Consider the following 12,353-nt stretch of genomic DNA (forward strand, 5'->3'; position numbering starts at 1 on the left):
AATTCAGCAACATATTTACACTACAAATTCAGTAAGTCAGCAACAACTACCAAACATGTTCGATGATTACACTACAAATTCAACAACATATTTACACTACCAAACATATTTACATATTCAGCAACAAGAAGTCAGCAACAAATACCTTACAAAAACATTACATGAGCACCAAAATTCTCACCTTTGCACTCAATTAACAAAAATAAAGCTAACAGTAACAACCCACTAAATGTCGAATATAACAGCAACAACAACAAAGCTATTTTAGGTTTGAAAAGCTATTACAATAATGGTGGAATACTAAATATTGTTGGAAATTTGGAATACAACAACAACTTATCGTTTATTATAAGCTAGGTTGCTAAACAAATTTTCAGAAAATAAAATAATGGTAGAATACTAACCTGCTAAGCTGCTACTCGATGGTGGCGATAGCAGACGGCTGTAGCACAAGACGGCGGCGAAAGCAGACGACCGTCCGGTACGAGGCGGTACGACGATGAGCGAGTGAAACAGGGACAGAAAATGGCGGCGCTGTAGCAGACGCCAGACGACAACAGTAGCAGATGGGGGAGAGAGCGACGCCGCGGCGGAGAAGCTGGGCGACGTCGCGGACTCGCGGCGGAGAAGATGGACCAGTGCAGAGGCGGCGCGCGGTGTGGAGATTCTGGAGAAGAGAAGTACTATCAGATTTGAAAAAAAAGGAGTGAGGGAGCGGCGCCTCTCTTAGAGTTAGAATTAGGGTTAGAAACTTAGAATTAAAAATAAAATAAAGGAGGGTTAAAATTAGAAGTTAAATATTATAAAAATTTTAATTAAAATATTAATATTATATATATATGTATATATATAGAATTAGATTTTTTTTAAAGGAGTGTTAAAATTAAAAGTTAGATATTATAAAATTATAATTAAAATATTATATATATATATATATATATATATATCGAATCGAATATCTACGAATATCGAATCGAATATCATAATTTCATATAAGTATTTGAATATTAATCGAATCGAATCGAATATTTGTTATCGAATACGAATCGAATAATTTCGAATACGAATAGGGCAATTTCGAATCGAATCTCGAATCGAGTGTATGCATTAATTAATGATGTATATAATCATGTGAATGCATGGCTAATTTTTGTGTCGTCAAAATCAGGCAATAATTTTTATGGACCAGGGAATATTAATACTTTTTTTATTTTTCAGAGGGGCCAAACCAATAGTATATAATCATGTGAATACATGGCTAATTTTTGTGTCGTCATCAAAATCAGGCAATAATTTTTATGGACCAGGGAAAATTAATACTTTATGGACCAGGGAATTGAATATTAATACTTTTTTATTTTTCAGAGGGGCCAAACCAATAATACATTCGACAAAGTTTGTATGGCTAAAAATATGTCAGGACAGTCCCCTTGGGATGGCCTAATGGTTGGGGTGGTTGCCTGTTGTCCAAAAGGTCACAGGTTTGAGTACTCTCGGCCACAATAATCACTAGATGGGATGTGTGTGTGATTTGTATTATTTATAATGTAATTTCATAAAAAAAAATATATATATATATATGTCAGGACAATGTTTTGTTGGCTTATGAGTTATAGTATAATCATGGGGTGAGGATCATGCTGTGCACCCAAAACCATGTTAAATACACTTTCATCTCAACCCCAATATTCATAAAAATATCAAATCAACCTCTTATAATTTTGATAAACACAAAATTCCCACACAAGTTTTTATTAGATCAGAAAATCTTTTTTCCATTTTTCTATAATTATAAAATCATGCAATCAACATAATTACAAGAAAACAGGCCTATTGCGACATACGCACATCGGCACATGCGACATTACATGAATGTGTTGTAAAATTACCACATTTTTGCATCTAATGTCGTATATTTATGTCAATTGTGCGTCATCTATATATTGTATCGCAATTAAGTGACACAAATGCGACACTTATTTTTATGTTTTTAAATTGCGACAATTTTTTGTGACACTTTTATAAAATGTCATAAATATACATCACATTTAGAATAGTGTCACATTTAATGTCATATATTTACGTCAATTATGCGTCATCTAAATATTGTGTCATAGTTTAGTGACAAAGATGAGACACTTCATTTTATGTCTCAAAATTACGACAATTTATTGCGACACCTCCATATATGTCATATATTATACAACATATTTAGAATAATGTTGCAATTAGTGTCGTATATTTACGTCAATTGTGAGTCAAAAATAAATATTTTTGTCCTAATTTTTTTTTTGAGTTGTCTCGTTTATAATGTCTCAACTCAAAAGATAAAATAAATTACTTTATGTACTTTCTCTATCTCATTTCTCATTTACTTTATCTTTATTTACTTTTTCCTCTATTCTCTCTATCTCTTTTCTCATTTACTTTATCTATATTTTCTTAATTTATGTGGCTCAATTTTTTAGGACGTTATAAATGAAACAAATGGAGTATAATAACAATTTTGTGTCCAAGTGAATAAGGTTTAGCATTCGATCTTCAGTGGAAGTTCCTTTCTTGTGCTTTCATTTACATATTTTCACAATTTTCATTTACATATTTTCACAATTTTTTGTTGTCAGTTTAAAAATAAAGCTTATAATAATAATAAAAAAAATATTTTCTCTATGCTTTTATTTATATTTTTTCACAATTTAATATTTAAAATATATAAACAAAGTGTATGGATAAGATTATTCATAAAATTAAATAATACTTCATCCGCCCACGAAATGTTGTCCTAATTTGTCATTTTGGTTTGTCCATACAAAATTGTCCTAAACTATTTTTAGTAATAATTTTTTGGTCCCTTTTTTTACTCACTAACATGTGGCCCTATTCTCCAATCATTAAATTAATTAACTTTTTCCATTTTTATTCATTCGTGGGCCACTTTCTCTACTCAATATAAACGATACAATTTACTATAAATGAATAAATGTGTTTGAAATAACCCATGTCAAATTCATGTTGATCCAATTAATCTAAATAAGGAAATTTCAATTTCAGTAAATAAAATAAGTGTGTTTGAAATTTATTTGGTTTAAGTATATCAAATTCAAGTTATGTCGTCAATCAAATGCAACGATTTACTCATGTCAATATTAAATTTTAATAGTTAAAACAACAAAAATAAAACAATAAGAAAAAATATTTTTTTGTGGGTAAAGAGTTTTAAACCCGGATCAATCTATCTAAACAACAATAGAAGCCATGCCACACCGCCAAACAATTATTTAGTACCAATGTCTAATAGTAATAACAAACCTTACTTCTCAAAAGATACTTGTATCTATGCGTCTATATTATACTCACGTTATCCCATTTAAAATGTCTTATTTTCTATTTTGAGTTATCTTATTTAAAATGATCCAATCCATAAATAAAATAAAAAATTGCCCTTAATTTTGGATTGTCCCACTTGAAATATCTCACTTTACACTTACACAATTCTTAACCCATATGTGCATTTAAAAAAAAAAACATTTCAAATAAGACGGGGAACTATATGAAAACACAATTCTTGTAATTATATTTTTAATTGAAGATACAGGTAGAGGAATAGGCAAAAAAAGAGAGAAAAGAAATTAGGAGAGGTTTAGAGAATACGCCCACGTTTGGTTGGTTGTTTTTAGAGGTTAAAAATGTATTCAATTAATTGAATCCGTTACTTGTTTGGATTGGGTAATGAGATAAACATTACCAAATCACTCAATTTATTACCTCTCAAAATAGAGGGAAAATAAAAGAAAGAGAATCTCATACTAATGATTCATTTCAATTGTTAAACAAACACTCAATAAAAGTAATGGTTATTGTTACTATTTTACTCTTTTATTTGATTCCATTCTCTTTCCATTCATCTAATTGAACCAAACGAGCACTAAATAAAAGATAAAAGAAATATGATAGAAAAAAAGAGAGAGGGGAGATAATAAAAGATAAGTATTCCAGCCCAAGAGTGCCAGGAAAGATGAGAGATAAACAAAGGGAGGAAAGAAAAATATATAATATATATGTACATATATTTTAAAATAATTATATTTTATAGAGTATATTTTAAATTTATTTTTGATAATTTTTATATCAAATTAAAGATTTAATGATGATATTCAATTTGAGATTTATATTGGTTATTTTTTATTAATGAAAACCTATATGCGATATAATCTATATCTATAGAGTATATGCAATATAAATCAATATCTAAATAATATTTTTTAGATTTTTACATTTTTTAAATTTCTTTATTTAACTTTTTTTTTTCATCCAAAAATTGTGTAGTTTTGATTATGACAAGATATTCAATATGTTTCTCTAATTAAAGATCACTATAAGAGTTTTAATTCGATAAATAATACATAGAAAATAGATTGAAGATTAAAAAAAAAATTAGAAGTTTTAAACTAAATTATTTTCTCTATGCTCCCTCCATTTACTTTATCTCTTTGTCTCTATTTTCATTTACTTTATATCTCTCTTATTTTTTTACTACTCTCTCTATCGCTCTCTTAATTTATTTTATCTATTTCTTACTTTATCTACATTTTTATAATTTACATGTCCCGGCCACTTTTTTTTTGGGAGGTTATTATTGGGACGGAGGGAGTAACAATTAACTCTGAAAATGGGTGACACTACCACTTTTATCTAATGTACACCTTTAATGACTCCCACCATCTGACACGTTCTCTCATATGATTTCCACCAAATTTTCTCTCATTTTATTTTTATTTTGATTATTTTCTGAAAACATCAAATTCGATTCGAGAAAAAATATTCAATATGCATTTTAAACTAAAAATCATGATAAGATCTCTAATTTGATGTAAAAATGATAAAAATAAATTTGACACAAAAAATTATGAATTTGTGAAATCATAAAATTAATTTTTTTTTCTCCCTTCTCTATATTTTTTCTTTCTTGTAATGTTGCAGTTACGATTGTTTTATCTTTTATTTCTTTACACTTTAATTTTATATTTTTATTATATTAACTCATTTAAGAGCTCTTTAGTTTAAAAATATTGTTTTAAATTAGAATTTGTATCAATTTTAAGAGTCAATACATGAAAGTAGCCACTTTTTTTAGTAAACTTAAAATTTCCCCACTCAAATAAAAGCTTAAAAAAATGCCCACTTTTTATGTTAAATGATTAAACTACCCCTAAGATTAAAATTAAAAAACTACTCACACCTAATTCTATTTCTCCTCTCTCTCTCTCTCTCTCTCAGATTCACTCTTTCTCCTGCGCCGGACGGTCGATCTTCCTCTGCCATCACCGCTATTGATCATCTTTAGATATAAGAATAATTAAAAAGTAAATTGAATAATTTAATTTTGTAATAGCATGTGTATTTAATTTTACTGATATCATTTGTACTATTTGAAAATGAACGACAATTATATCATGCTCAACCCTTTTTTTTTTTGCACTAATCGATTGTTAAAAGAATATGCATCTATAAAACAACACAAATTAAAGTTTACATGCATATATAAACAAATGTTGACTTGTTTATTCAAATTACTTGGCACATATACACTTAGGACTCACAATTGAACCATTATAGTCAAATAATTATTTTATTCAAATTGAAACCCAATTAAAATAATGAAACATTATTATTTAATATTATAAAACTAAACTTAATCAATTGAGCAATTATTATTTATGAAAATAAACCCTCTCATTTTAAAAGATTAGATTTTTGGGAACTTTATTTGTAGTTAAACAAAATGATCGGACAAATATGCATTCAAAAAATCTATTAAACTATATAAAAATAGATGATTTTTTACATCTTTTCGAGTTTTGATAAATTTACATATTTGTACTCATGATTAATTAAAATTAATTAATTAATTGATATTTTAAATATTAAAAATTTAAAATTCATATGTTTTCATATTCATTTATTTCATTGAGTAATTGGTGTGAATTATGTTAGTTAAAAGAAATCACATTTACTTATATAATTTACGTTTATTTATACTTTAATTATTTTTAATAAGTATATTTATTTATTTAAAATATTCTTTGATTTTAAATCTTTAATGCTGGCCTCGCATGAACGCGCGAACTATTAAATTAAAAAAATGTAAAAGGTTTGAGAACCCTAGAAACGAACGCAAATAATACAAACTTCAACAGAATTGGCGGCACAATGGTTCTTTTTTTTGTAGAATCATCGACGCAATGATTCTTGAAAAAGAAAAAAAAAATGGAAACAAGGAATTGGCGGCACAATTAAATTTTTAAAATTTTCGTGAGCTAATTTTCAGGAAAAGATATCCCATACACAAATCACTTCCGGTCAATCCCTTATATAGTTATATAATAGCACCAGAAAAAAGAAAAAAAATCTCTTCTCATATTCACACTTATACGATAACTCTGATTTTCTACCGGCCGCCCTCTCTCTGCGTCGAACACTTTTTCAGCCTCTGCTGAACTTTAAAGGTTAGAATAAACCTTTATCTTGCTGTGAAATTTGATGTTGAATGATGGTTTAAAGCTGCTTTATTTGAATATCGAATTTGGATGTTGTTGGACGTTTTAAATCTATGAATATATTTCTTGGCTTTAGATTTTGGAAAGAGTATTGGTTAAGCTTTCGTGAGCATGTAAAATTTTTTAGAATCATAGGAGAAAGGGATAGTGGTAGAAGCCTAGAAAGCATCAAAGCTATTGCGCCTTCTACATGTTTGATAAAATGCCTAATTGATGATATGCTTGATATGAATGTGTAGAGAGATAAAACATGTTTCTGCTAAATATAGGAGAAAATTATACTATAGGCACAATCCATGATGACAAAGTATGTAGTTCAATGTCTTACTAGTTCTTTTAGAATGAGCATTTTATTGCATTGACCAATACGGCTCCCTGCATAATTTGTATACTTTCCTCAGTTGTGGTCCTTTACTATAACTTCTCACGTGATTGCTGTATTACTTTGATAGTTGAATCATATTTAGATCTTTTCTTTGAGATGCATTATACTTGTGTTAAGTGGATGATGGGTATTTGAAATTATATTTCATCCATTAATCAAACTAATTTGGTACCTATCTACTGAAAAAGGAAAAAGAAGGATCACAAAAAGACATTTAATGGAGTAGCATATTTCTTGAAGATAATTTTCCAATTATTTCGAAACTCATTTATTTATTTATTTTTTGTTCACTAGCAAAATTAGTAATAATTGTTGCCAGCAATGACTCCACGGTGGAAGAAATTGTATATGTTATGCTGTTAAAATTTTGTAAAACGAATTATTTTTAGTTGCTTTATAAAGTGGAAAACTACTTCTGCAAAGATGATACCTCCTTTAGGCTTTCATACCTTTTTCTTTTAAGATGCGCCAATGACCAATTTGTTGCAAATTTAGGATAACTGTGGTAAGTTCTCATATTTATTCCTCAAATTTGTTAGTCCTAAATGTTAGTATTAGATATGAATTCTTAGGCTAAATTAAATGACTTTAGCATAATCTGTTAAGTGCAACGACCAAAGATTGAACCTTTTGCATTCATAACATGTCCATTTATATATCTTATTACAATTAGTTATACATAATTTTAAATATGTATAACTAAGAAATCAATTGATGATTTCTTAAAAACCTAGTTCATTAGATTTCTTATCTATAATTATGAGGTCGAGACTGCAAGCTGAACTCTAACTTAAAATTGGTTTTGTTTCAAACTTTTGGTGATGTTTGTACATGAATATGAATTATAATGCTCTTACGTTTTATAGCCTTCCAGGCCTAGACAAACTATATTGCATTTGTTTATATAGTGTACCTCTCTGACTATTGTTATCGATTATAATTTTTAATTGATTTGCTTATTATATGTATAAAAAAATAATTTATTTTGTTTTATTTATGTAGGAATAAGGGAAAAGTGCAACAAGAAAAAAAGCAAGAGGAAGTCAAGATGACGTTGAATGTCAATTGTGGCCTACAGGATTTGCATACTCGCATAGCTAGATAAATTTAGATTTTGATATTTGATGTTACATTTTTTACAATTTTTTTTTCAATTTGACATTTATAATATATTTGTTTTTATATTTTAAATAAGTGATATTCTTATTTCATTTGAGTGATATATATTGTGTTGATTTTCTCTTAAACTCATTAATGGGGATTATTAATGAATACACCACAAATATTACTGAATTAATTTTCATAAATGATGCAAATTTTTTAATTCTTTTAGCAACAAATATTTTAGTGGCAATATTAGGCAGCATTTTCACTATGATGTCATATGTGTCACATATAACCACAACATATTAACAACATATTAATTATATTGTTGTGTATAAGTGATGCAAGATATATGACACAACAATAAAGTGATGCAAAATGTGTTGCATATTTTGCGACACTTAATATAAAAATTTACAACAAATGTTATGTGTTACAATATTATGCGACACTTTAAATATGATGCTACTAGTGTTGTAAAATTTCAGGTCACATTATTTGGAATGTCACAAATTACTGTCGTAAATTATGATGCATCATTTCATTTAGTGATACACAAAATGTCGTATATGTTACGACGCAATCTAAAAAAGTGTTGTAAAATGCTATGTCACATTTATAATAGTGTCACAAACTAGTGTCGCAACTTAGGACTCATCATTTCAATTAGTGTCGTGTAATGTGACGCAAATTAACATGCGTCACTGCGACTAGTGCCACATAATGTTACACAAAATTTATACGACATATAATTTAGCGATGCAGAAAGTGTCGTATATGTTGCGTCACAATTAAAAAATAATGTCGTAAATTTACATCATAGCCTTTTGCGACACTATCCACCGCGATGCAAGAAATGTCGCAAATTAGCTTTTGCGACATAAAAATTAAAGTTTGCGACATATCCTTTGTGTCGCAAAAGGTCATCTTTCATGAGTTGATGGATAGCTGAGCTTTGATTTTGGCAGCGTTTCAGCTTGTGTTGTTGAATCGGTTAAGATTGAAATGTTCCTCGAGCTCTATTTATAGGAGAGGCCTTAAATAGATCCGTTGGCGGAGATGGTCTTCAAGAATTCATCCGTTGAGATAGATTTGAACTTGGGCTGAGGCGTCAATCTTCGAGGTTCCTTGTTTGGTGAAAAACGGCTACTTTGCAGCAGGAGATTTGACATCTCTGAAAGGTTAGTCACTTAAGAGGAATGACTCTGCAGACAAAGGAGGATCCTTCAAATCTGCATTTAATGCAGCTGTACTTGGAAGTACGTGGCTTCCTTTGTACTCTGGAAGTTCAGTCATATGAGGAATGTTAGCTGATACTTGACTTTAGTATTAGTTCGCTGAATCCATGTGGCCTGCATTAAGTGATCAGTCTTTAATTGATCCTTGAGCTGATAAGTCAAATATCAGTATTTGACTTCTGCCTTCAAGCTACAGCAGTCGATGTCTTCAGTCATCAGTCTTCAGTTTCTTCGTTCTTCAGTCTTCAGAACAACATCTAAACTGGATAAGGAACTCTAACAGTTGAGTTCGAACAGTTCTAGTCTATTACAATTAAAGCCTAAGGATTTTGGTATCATCAAAACTAGGAATATGAAGTTCCCAACAGCACTTCTGATGCAGTTGATAAGGTGTTCTCTGCTTGGGATGAAATAACCATCAAACTCAAGAATGTCATTAATTCCTTTGTAATTAATAACTAATCTTGGTTTTCCTCTTTTGATCTCCCCGTGATTTCTCACCAGAAATCCAGGACTACTATATAGCGAGTTCCCTGGTTCGATCAACCGCAAATCAAGATGCTCCTTGATTATGCTCTTCTCATATCCTGCTGATCTTGAGTATTCATCAGGATTGGTCTGAACCGTACAAACTCATGCTCCTTTCCAGTTTTAACCTTCAAGGTAGCTTTGAGTTGGTTCTTGTTCCACCATGCCAAAGAATCCTCATTATAACATTTCTGGATTCTCCTTTTGACATCAGCTATAGACACATGTTCTTCTTTCCCAATATCTTTGTATGATATTAAGGAGACTTTGAGGATTTGAGTTTCTTCCTCGAAGAGATCTGAAAATCCCTCGTCTATGCATTTGAGCATAACATCTTTGAGCATTTGTCAATCCTTCATTTGTGGTCGCCGGAGTCTGCCTTCATCACCACGATTGTTGCGAAAGTTGACTGGCATAGCGCGATTAAAAGCTCCTTCAAGTCTTTGCACAATGATTTTGTGATCTCAATAAAAATTTTCCCCAAAAATAAATCCATATGATGGGAATTTGACAGGGCATACGATACTTGATATGTAATCGAGTATGGCCTATTCCCCCTTGTCATCAGATCCTTCCTCTTATAGTCCTGATAGAGTGTCAGGGCTTTGCTGAAGTTTGCATCTTGAAGATTATAAGCGATCTATGGGTATAATTCGGTTATAATATGCTTGGCATAGAGATTGCCTGAGAAAGCACCCAACACTGCATCTCTTGTATTTGTAATCCTCTTGTTGCATATTGCAATATCAACTGGTAAATCAATTCCTGTTGAAAGTGAGGATTTGATTACCAACTGGATTGCTCCGATATGAATCCATTTCATCGCTGCTGCAACTTCTGTCTTCATTTTCACGAGATCCCTCCGCACGTCTTCGGCTAGAATTAATTCGATCTCCACTTGGTTTCCTGTCAACTCTATGGGAAGTGACATTTCTCGACTGGTTGTGCCGAAATAAACATGATGCTTCCTTTTAAATGGACTCAAGCTTTGTATGACTTGGTCCAACCTTCCTCTTGAGAACCCCTGATATGATTGTATATTCAGGGTTTTATTCTTGATTTTATCCACCATCTTTTGTTGTGGGATCAGGGAATGACTGGTATATCATTCCTGATCTTCCTTTTGAAAGTGGATAACTTCCTCTTTCTCAGTCTGACTCGTCTCCGGATAATCCATCAAACATGTCTGAATCTTCGGAGCTAAAGATTTCTTCTTGTTCATATATACTCTCATCCAAGGATATATCTGCGAACTGATATATGGCTATCAGTTCCTGGTTGTAGATGGCATCTTCGATATTTGGTGTGGATTCGAATATCTCCATCCCTCTTTTCTCGTTATCGGGGAAGTTGGTAGAAATATGCTCATTTGCTCCGCATGTCCAATAGTTGCAATTCTTGAAACTTTCATTTGTTTTGGCTTGGGTACATCTGCAAGTTTTCTTGCCGAGGTTCGTTTTTGAGATGCAAACCGGCCCCTTGAGGGTCCGCTCCATTGGCCTGATTTGTAAGAACGTGTCTTCTGTCTGGTCCACATTGTTCTGGGCCTCCAAGAACTTCGCCTTGTTCTTGACTTTCTTTCATAGGGTTGATACCTATGTTTCTTCTTTCTTCTCCGTTGATACAGCAACTCAGCCCCAATCTCTGTTGGAAGGTCTAGGTTGTCGCACATCAATGGAGATCCTTTATTGAGCCTTCTCAATTTCTTGAGGTTTCTCTGGTCCGCTGCCTTTTGGCACCATTCAGACAACTTCTTGTAAACATATAACATCCTTCTTGATGCACTATCAAGTGGATATTCCCCTGGTGACATGTACTCGTTGATGAGCATTTTCCTCCATGGACTTGAAAACTTTGTGAAAAAGAGGTCCCTGGTTGTCTAATCATCAACCAACCCCATATGGATATATAGGGCATAAAGACGCAAAAATTCATCAAGAGTCTTTAGCTCCAGCACTACCAATCTTAGATTGTAAAGTGCTTGTCGATATTTTTGACGTTTTTCTTCTCCTGATCCCTAAAAAAAACTCATTCCAAGAAAATGAATTTTAATCTGGTGGGTGGCATTTCCAAGGATTTCCAGAGCTGATTCTTTGGTGAACAACTCATTCTTTTCCTTTGTTGATGCTTTATCCCATTATTTTGCCATTCCAGCTAAACTTGCCTTGAAGATTTTGATAAATTCGTTTTTATCATATTCTATCGTGGCAATCACGACTTTCATAGTTGAAGCCCAGTCATCGATGAGACCTTCCCAATCTTTAAAGCTAGCTTCATGGAGGTTGAGAATCAATCTGTATGGGTGGATTGGTTCCAGTGTGGCCTTATCTACAGGAGTGTCCTGCATCTTGGGCTGGCGTCTTCTGGTTTGTTGATAATGACTCAATTCTTCATGAGCCTCACCTCTCCTGGACGATTCTTCTTGTGGGTGCTCTGCTTTAGGCATCTCACCTCCATTATTCATTCGGTATTACATGTTTCTCTCTTAAAGAAATGCGTGGGCCAAGACGTTGTACCTTCAACAGAGCTTCCTGATGTTGA

The 12,353-nt window shown here is 31.6% G+C and overlaps 1 long non-coding RNA gene across 1 annotated transcript; it reads left to right on the forward strand.

The window, feature by feature from the left end:
* The first annotated feature begins 6,145 nt into the window (after positions 1 to 6,145).
* LOC131007742 (uncharacterized) lies at positions 6,146 to 8,189 on the forward strand. Its single transcript, XR_009096249.1, has 2 exons — positions 6,146 to 6,506; positions 7,945 to 8,189. It is a non-coding gene; the product is annotated as an uncharacterized LOC131007742 (long non-coding RNA).
* Positions 8,190 to 12,353: the final 4,164 nt, after the last annotated feature.

The sequence above is a fragment of the Salvia miltiorrhiza genome, chromosome 2, assembly GCF_028751815.1.
Source record: "Salvia miltiorrhiza cultivar Shanhuang (shh) chromosome 2, IMPLAD_Smil_shh, whole genome shotgun sequence".
Taxonomy (NCBI): Eukaryota; Viridiplantae; Streptophyta; class Magnoliopsida; order Lamiales; family Lamiaceae; genus Salvia; species Salvia miltiorrhiza.